General features: G+C 34.7%; 1 protein-coding gene across 2 annotated transcripts in view; it reads left to right on the top strand.

The window, feature by feature from the left end:
* Window positions 1-811: 811 nt before the first annotated feature.
* syndig1l (synapse differentiation inducing 1-like) overlaps window positions 812-9,478 on the top strand; it is a 128,900-nt gene continuing 120,233 nt past the window's right edge. Inside the window, exons 1-2 of one of the 2 annotated variants that reach the window (XM_030128932.1) lie at window positions 812-991; window positions 1,209-1,280. The gene's annotated coding sequence lies outside the window, so the exon portion shown is untranslated. Of the gene's footprint in view, window positions 1,281-9,478 lie in introns of both variants that reach the window. The other variant, XM_030128931.1, reaches the window with a different exon arrangement.

The following is a 9,478-nucleotide window of genomic DNA, read 5'->3' as shown; positions in this document are numbered from 1 at the left end:
TTTTTTGTTTGTTTTTTTGTTTGTTTTTTCATGCCTAAATGTCTAGAATAAAATCTTGATTAAGGCTCTCATAATTCATGCATGAAAGGGTTAAATAAAGATATGTGTTAAAAAAAAAAAAAAGAAAAGAAAAGAACCACAAAATCCATGAATATATGAGAGAACAGCTGTAGAACAGCTGTCCGCTGGAGTGACCACGAATTATAAGAACCTTCATCAAAAATTTTTCCTGAGTGTTTTTATTTCTCTTTAGGCATGAAAAAAACAATGTGATTGAAAATTTTCTTCTGAAAAATAAATTGAAAAAAAAAAAAAAAATGAACTAAAATTTTTTTTAAAAATTTTGAAAAACATTAAAAAAATAACAAAAAATCTTATGAAGATTTGAAGAATGAAGAAAAGAACCACAAAATCCATGAATATATGAGAGAACACTTTTGAACAGCTGTCCACTGGAGTGACCACTGTGCATGAAAGGGTGTCCAGGTGAGTGGACATTTTGGTAACTCCATGAAAAATAGGATAAAAAAAAATCAATCGCTTTTTTTTTTTTTGTTTTGTTTTGTTTTTGTTTGTTTTTTTCATGCCTAAATGTCTAGAATAAAATCTTGATGAAGGTTCTCATAATTCATGCATGAAAGGGTTAAATAAAGGGGGGGTGCGCGGTTGTAATTGTCTCCTAAGATGTTGCTTTGGATGCTTCAGCCTGATGGAGTTTAAAGGGAACACCACCCACTAGGAGAAGAATTATCCCCGTCCACACATCGGAAGTGATAAGTGAAACTAAACGCAGACTGGGAGGAGGGTGGATGCTGTTTTTCCAGCTTTTACGCACAACGAAGGCGCTGGATTGGATTCCTCTCCTCCTTCTCCGAACAGATACGCGTCTCTCTCTCTCTCTTTCTCTCTCTCTCTCTCCTCCTCCTCTTCTCTTGTCAGTGGAAGGTGTGTTAACTTTCCGAAGGCGACAACATTTCAGTCTTCTCTCGAGGTAAATGCTTTATCAGACAGAGACGTTCATTTCTACAGAAGGAGGACAGATTACGAGACTGTGACTGTGACGGCTCTCGTGTTTTTTTTTTTTTTTACCCGAACCTAAACCTGTTTGCAGAAATGACTGGCTATTCCTCCAAATGAGAAAGTCTTTTCTTTTTCTTTCTTTCTTTTTTTTTTTTTGTTTGTTTTTTTTTTCTTCTGGGCGACACCAGCATCAGCACCCAAACCATGATGATGTACAGGCGGAAAGAAGCGACAGTATTTGGATTGTCAAGAAGTCAAAGGTAGGAGAATAATTTCAATATTAAAATTAAAAAAAAAATAATAATTATGATGTTTCTGGAGTTGATTTAGATTTTATGTATTAATAGTTTTTTTTTTTTTTTTTAATTATTATTATTTTTCCTGTCTGGATAACATAATCCTATTGGAATTGTTTAATATTAAGTAGTAAATGTTCTGAGTGATAAATAGAAAATAAGTGGTGAAGTGTCGCATTGCACGTCTCTGTTGTGATGTAGGAGGTGGAGGATGTTGATGAAGAACTCTGCACAGTTTCCACCTGCGACTGCTGAACACGTACAGCTCGTTTTTTCTTTGTTTGCGTCTCTGTTATGGCTGGTTTTTTTTTTTTGTTTTTTTTTTTTTTTCCACCATGCGTAAAAAGCGCCTGTTCTTATAGAAAAATAAGTAGAAACACTTGGAATAAGAGTGTGTTTAATATTAAAAAAAAAAAAAAAAAAAAAAAGTAAAAGGAAATATATAAAAAAGGAAAGAGTAAAGAAGTTGTGAAAAATCTATATTCGTGTGTTTTTTTTTTTTATGCGTAAAAGTCTGAATTAACGGTGCTAATCTGGATAATAGTCAGGATTATTGTTTCATTAAAGGTTTAATAGCTGGGAAATAGAGAGAGACATGCAGCAAGGAGCTTATGTCCCTTCCTTTCCCCTCTCCCTCTCTCTCCCTCCCTCTCTCTCTCCCTCTTAAGTCACTGAGCTCTCAATCCCCACCTTTTCCCTCTGATCTGCCCTCAGTGCCTGCAACAATTGGAACTTCACAAGTGGTGCCAGGTCTGCAGTCTCCTAATAGATGGAGATGAGAAATTAAAAGGACCCAAGCTGGTTTTTCAACTCAGGATTTCAGCCTGTGGTGCATATAAAACCTCATGTCTCTAACCCATAAGAACCCAAACAGCCACCAACGACCCAAACCATCTACTGATCTAAAATGTGTAATAACTTCTGATCCACTAAACCTATCAATACATGTAAATAATTGGTGTAAATTGTAGTTTGTCATCTTTTCATTGTCATCAAATATGACCCATTTGGACGTTTAGAAGCTCCGTAGTGAACATGGAAACACCATTATCTTCTACAACACTGATTCACCAGTAAAAACCATGGAGTTGGATCAATGACAGTGGATAGACACACCTGGTTTATCTTCAGTTAGTGCTATATTTTGCTGAAAAAGTCACTCTTTCTTCAGTTTTCTCTGTTTTAGACATAATAACAATCAACTTTAATCTGCGCTTTTATGAACATCCACATAATTAATAAATCAAATATAGGAAAATACCTGATTCACTGACCTGACCTGGTTCACTGATTGAATGCAAAATATAGAGGATAATGCCATAACAAATGGTGATAAATCACTAAAAGAAAAGTTAAATATAGAGAAAAAACTAGAAAAGCACTCGGAGAGCGCAGACCTCCGCCAAGCGCAAAAATTCCCCACATAATCGGTGATACAAATCCTACATTTATTTTTTAAAATAAAATCCGCCTTCTGGATCAGATCCGGATCAGCCTTTGAAATGTGATAGAGGACCCCATTGTCAATTCCTGAGTTAAATTTCATGAGTTTTGGTCAATAATTAAGCGAGATATTGGGAAACGAAAATTTTGGCCCCATTTACCACAATGTTAACAAAAATTTCAAAGTGATCCAGAATCCAGGATTTCTTCCGGATCACCCCCAAAAGTTAATCATTTCTTCCTTATCCCATTTCCAACAAACCCTGAAAATTTCATCAAAATCTGTCCATAACTTTTTGAGTTATGTTGCACACTAACGGACAGACAAACAGACAAACAATCCCTGGCAAAACATAACCTCCTTGGCGGAGGTAATAATTTTTGGAACTGCCATCAAAGTCGCACTGGGTCTTTATGGGCTAAAGTCCATTTAACTCTCCGGTATCCGGGTGCGCCTTTTAGGCACACTTTGCACTTCATGTTGAAAAATTTCATATTATTTTTCACAATTTAAATAAGGTTAGAACTCAAAAGTTGTTTATTTTTGCATGATCTTTAAAATTCTGGCCACCAACTAAAATGTGCACATTGTAAACAAAAGAAAATTACAAGACTAGCATCTGTCTCCCAAGTGTGCCAAAAACGCACTATTCCTTCCATTTGATATGTATGATTAGGGCTGACCTTAATTTACAAAAAAAATCAAATTAGAGCAGAAAAATAAATCAATATATAATATTTAATAGCTTGATTTATAGGTGTGCTTTTTTGACACACTTGGTGACAGATGTTAGTATTTTTGAACATTTGACCTTGCGCCAAAAATAATAATGCAAATTGACCAGTGTTGCTGTTAATCACTGACATATGCCAGGATGCAAAAATTAAATAATATGTGATCTACTTTTTATGTAGTATATTGAAAAAAAAAAAATATTTTTTGCATCCACAAAAATGGTTTGTTTACATTACAAACGCGACATTTAAAGGGTTAAAAAATGAGACAATTATTGAGTATTTGGTATTTTTTATTTACGGCTCAAGTTGATGAAATAGAAAAAAGTGTAAAAGAATTAAAAACAAACTGTATGAAATTTTTTTGACATTATTCCACAAGTGTGCCAAAAAGGCACACTTGGTGCTTAGTAAGGGCCTTGCTGGACGGGATACCGGAGGGTTAATGACTTCACACAAACACAGTAACTAGAGGCTGTCATCAAAAATGCATGTTCCAAACAAAACACAATCTAAATTCTGGTGTCAGGCCATCAGCTGCCGGGGACTATAATCAATAGGATAATGACGAGCTAGTCGGAGCCGGCCTCTCACTAACAACAAACCACTCTAGCAACAGTGTAAATGGCTGTATATCGACAACACTCGACCGTTGAATTATTTACACACATGTGGTTGAGTATTTCCATTTACACATTAAGGAACACTTTAAGGCAAGGGTCTCAAACTCTTTTTTTTTTTTTTTTTCAAGGGCCACATTCAGCCTGATTTGATCCCAAGTGGGGCAGACTAGTAAAAAAAATATTATTATAAAAAAAATTATAGCATAATAACTTGTAAATAATGACAACTCCACATTTTTGTCTTTGTTTTAGTGCAAAAAAACCCCCATTAAATTATGAAAATACTTTTATAAACTATGCGAACAAAAAAGATGTGAATAACCTGAAAAAACTGAAATTTCTTTAGAAAAATAAGTGTAATTTTAACAATTTTATACCCCAACTTATTATTTCTACATGTGCATTACAGTTCAGGTTATTCACATTTTATTGTTACACAATAGTTTGTAAATGTAAATATTTTCATAATTTAACTTTATTTTTTGCACTAAAATGAAGACAAAAATTTGAAGTTGACATTATTTATACAGGGTGGGGAACAAAATTTACAATGAACATTTAGTTGTTTTTTCTCAGCAGACACTATGTCAGTTATTTTGAAACCAAACATATATTGATGTCATAATCATACCTAACACTATTATCCATACCTTTTCAGAAACTTTTGCCCATATGAGTAATCAGGAAAGCAAATGTCAAAGAGTGTGTGATTTGCTGAATGCACTCGTCACACCAAAGGAGATTTCAAAAATAGTTGGAGTGTCCATAAAGACTGTTTATAATGTAAAGAAGAGAATGACTATGAGCAAAACTATTATGAGAAAGTCTGGAAGATACTATTAAAGAAGAATGGGAGAAGTTGTCACCCGAATATTTGAGGAACACTTGCGCAAGTTTCAGGAAGTGTGTGAAGGCAGTTATTGAGAAAGAAGGAGGACACATAGAATAAAAACATTTTCTATGATATCAGTTTCTTGTGGCAAATAAATTCTCATGACTTTCAATAAACTAATTGGTCATACACTGTCTTTCAATCCCTGCCTCAAAATATTGTAAATTTTGCTTCCCCACCCTGTATATTTAACTTTTCTTTAGTGATTTATCACCATTTGTTATGGCATTATCCTCTATATTTTGCATTCAATCAGTGAACATTAAGTATTTTCCTATATTTGATTTATTAATTATGTGGATGTTCATAAAAGTGCAGATTAAAGTTGATTGTTATTATGTCTAAAACAGAGAAAACTGAAGAAAAAGTGACTTTTTCAGCAAAATATAGCACTAACTGAAGATAAACCAGGTGTGTCTATCCACTGTCATTGATCCAACTCCATGGTTTTTACTGGTGAATCAGTGTTGTAGAAGATGATGGTGTTTCCATGTTCACTACGGAGCTTCTAAACGTCCAAATGGGTCATATTTGATGACAATGAAAAGATGACAAACTACAATTTACACCAATTATTTACATGTATTGATAGGTTTAGTGGATCAGAAGTTATTGCACATTTTAGATCAGTAGATGGTTTGGGTCGTTGGTGGCTGTTTGGGTTCTTATGGGTTAAGGAACGCTTTAAGGCTGTGGTTCTCAATCTTTTTCTGTCAGGCCCCCCTTTGGAGCATGAAAAATCTCCAAGCCCCCCTCAACCCCAACAACATTGTACCTGTGGTGCAATTATAACTTTTATTGAAAGAAACATCAATATCGTAAAAATACTTTTTGCTTTTCCTTGAATAATTTGTTGTGCAAATTAAAAATAACTTCAATTTTTGATTGAACAATAGAAATGACTTCAACAAAACTGCTCCCTGAGACATTATTTTTCCAATTAAAAATAGGAAATGTGTAATTATCTTACAACTATGAAAATAAGGTACATTTTTTTGTAGAACAACAAACAAATTTCGGTAACAAAGATGAACATTTTAACAATATCAGTGGCTGCAATGAGCCTGTTTCTGTTGCACATCCCAGAACATAAAAGTGCAATCTTTACAAACTGCAAAAACAGAAACATTGCACATTTTTCTTTTCCAGTCCAATCTTTGTCCACTCTCCAAACCTAAACTCTTTCTCTAGTCTAGTGACAGATCACCATGGCAGTAGATTTGTTTGTTGTACGTCCCTAAAATGAGTCCAGGGTGCTCCAACGCTAAAACATTAGTTCCACCTGATACATGTTCTAACCTGAAGAAAAAAAACAAACAAAACACCTAGGAATGATCCCATGCCCCCCTGGAAAGCCTTTGTGCCCCCCCGGGGGGGCCCGCCCCACAGTTTGAGAAACACTGCTTTAAGGCAAGGGTCTCAAACTCTTTTTTTTCAGGGGCCACATTCAGCCTGATTTGATCCCGAGTGGGCCGGACTTAGTAAAAAAAAATATTATTATTATTAAAAAAATATAGCAGGGGTGTCAAACTCATTTTAGTTCAGGGGCCACATACAGCCAAATATGATATAAAGTGGGCTGCACCAGTAAGATAATATAAATAACAGGATAAGAACTTAAAAATTATGTCATCAAGTTTTTTCTATGTTTTTGAGTGAAAAAAGTAAAATTCCGTAAGGAAAATGTTTACATCTACGAACTGTCCTTGAACAGAACATGAACAAATATGAACAACCTGAAAATTCTTAAGAAAAATAAGTGCAATCTTAACAATATTGCGCCATAGTTATAATTTATACATGTGAATCACAACTTACAGATCACAGTGGATCTACAAACACACAAAACATTTAGTAACAGGTAGAATATTGGTAAAATTCCAATTACTTCTCTGAAAATACTTCAGGTTGTTCATATTTGTTTGGGTTATTCACATTTTTTGTAAAAGGCTTCTCTGTAAATGTCAGCATTTTTGTTTAATTTATCTTTTTTTTTTATAGTAAAACAAAGACAAAAAATAGCTTTTTTCATTATTTATAGGTTATTATGATAATATTTTACTGGTCTTTTACCCACTTTAGATTGAATTGACCTAAAATGATTTTAACACTCTTGATTGTTAATTTCTTCAGTGTTCTTTTTGCATTTCACAAATTCATCCCAAGGGCCAGATTGAACCCTTTGGTGGGTCGGATTTGGCCCCCGGGCTGCATGTTTGACACCTGTGAATTATAGCATAATAATCTGTAAATAATGACAACTCCAAATTTTTGTCTTTGTTTTGTGCAAAAAAAAACTCATTAAATTATGAAAATAGTTACTTTTATAAACTATCCAAACAAAAAAGATGTGAATAACCTGAAAAAACTGAAATTTCTTAAGAAAAATAAGTGTCATTTTAACAATATTATACCCCAACTTATTATTTATACATGTGTATTATGGATCAGATCTGCAAAGACTCTAAACACTGAGTAACAGGCAGAAACTAGTTAAAATTGTGCTTAATTTTCTTTAGACATTTCAGGTTGTTCATAGTTGTTCAGGTTATTCACATTTTATTGTTACAGGATAGTTTGTAAATGTCAATATTTTCATAATTTAACTTTATTTTTTATGCTAAAACAAAGACAAAAATTTGAAGTTGACATTATTTATAGACAGAATGTAATATTTTTTTCACATCAAACCGAGACGAAGATATGGGGTCGTTATTTTTTGTAGGTTATTATGTTATTATGTTACTTGAGATCATATTGGTCTGTATGTGGAACCTGAACTAAAATGAGTTCAACCAGTAAAAAAATTATTATAAAAAAATTATAGCATAATAACCTGTAAATAATGACAACTCCAAATTTTTGTCTTTGTTTTAGTGCAAAAAACCCCCCCAAAAACATTAAATTACGAAAATACTTACTTTTATAAACTATCCAAACAAAAAAGATGTGAATAACCTGAAAAAAACTGAAATTTCTTAAGAAAAATTAGTGTAATTTAGTATAATTTTAACAAAATTATGCCCCAACTTATCATTTATACATGTGCATTATGGATCTACAAAGACACTAAACACTGAGTAACAGGCAGAAAATTGTTAAAATTGTGCTTAATTTTCTTTAGACATTTCAGGTTCATAGTTGTTCAGGTTATTGACATTTTATTGTTACAGGATGGTTTGTAAATGTAAATATTTTCATAATTTAATGTTATTTTTTGCACTAAAACAAAGACACAAATTTGAAGTTGTCAGTATTTATAGGCATTATGTAATATTTCTTTCACATCAAACCAAGAAGAAGAAGATATGGAGTCATTATTTTTTGTAGTTTATTATGTTATTATGTTACTTGAGATCATATTGGTCTGTATGTGGAACCTGAACTAAAATGAATTCAACAGCCTTGATTGTGGAATTTTTGCACTTTGCAAATTCATCCCACGGGCCGGATTGGAACCTTTGGCGGGCCACATTTGGCCCCCGTGCCGCATGTTTGAGACCCCTGCTTTAAGATGACCTGTCGTAGGTGTGGAAAACACCAAAACAGGATGGCTCCAGAGGGGTTCTTATGTTTTGTTTTTTTTTTAAAGAAAGGTTTTAATGTCTTATCACCTTCGCAGATGGATAGCACAAGATTATGACATTCTTTAACAGTTTATAAAAGAATCAGTCAACACAACGTTAAGCCCATTACTCATTTGAACCTATTGTCTATTGGACTTTCACATCCTGAGTCCAGGTTCTCTGACAAATGTGGTTGGGGATATATTTGCATTTTCTGCAATGAGCTCATGCATTATCCCCAATCTATCATCAATAACTACTTGACATTACCTTATTATGCATATTACACGCCAGCCACTGCTTTCAGAATTAAATTACAGAAAGATGAAGTTGTTGTTCTGTAGCACACGCTGAACAAATCTCCACATGCGGTATCCGAGAGACAGAGGCTGAGAATGAAATGGGTTGGTAAACATGGCCGACAGATAAGACACATTGGTATTCAGCTGCGTCTCGCCACGTCGGCCTCGAGGTCCGGCTGATAATACCTGCTCTCGGCTACGGGGTCAGAGGTCTGAGGTTGATTGGCAATGGGCTGACGTAAGGAAATAGAGTGTGCTGACTGGGTCTAATGGGGTTGATGTACACATGTATCAGTGCGGGATGGGCTGTTAGCGGTGCCACGGTCCCATTCTTACCCCCCCCCCCACCCCACCCTCGCTTGCTTTTAGATGCTTACAGGTTGTTCGCTAATCTGTTAGCCCTATGTCGCACACCTCTGGGCACTCCTGAATAGCAGTACCGCAGCACAACACACCACACCACACCGGGCTGTACTCGTGCCACCTCTGTCATGTTGAATTGTTTTGGGCATTCGCTTTGCCTCATTCGCTTTCAGCTGTACCTCCCAGCTCTTTCTACCTCCCAGTCGCTGCTGTCTACCAACATGCCCGAACGCACTCA

This window comes from Sphaeramia orbicularis, chromosome 24 (assembly GCF_902148855.1).
Source record: "Sphaeramia orbicularis chromosome 24, fSphaOr1.1, whole genome shotgun sequence".
NCBI classification, from domain to species: domain Eukaryota; kingdom Metazoa; phylum Chordata; class Actinopteri; order Kurtiformes; family Apogonidae; genus Sphaeramia; species Sphaeramia orbicularis.
This window is presented reverse-complemented; position numbering and strand designations above follow the sequence as displayed.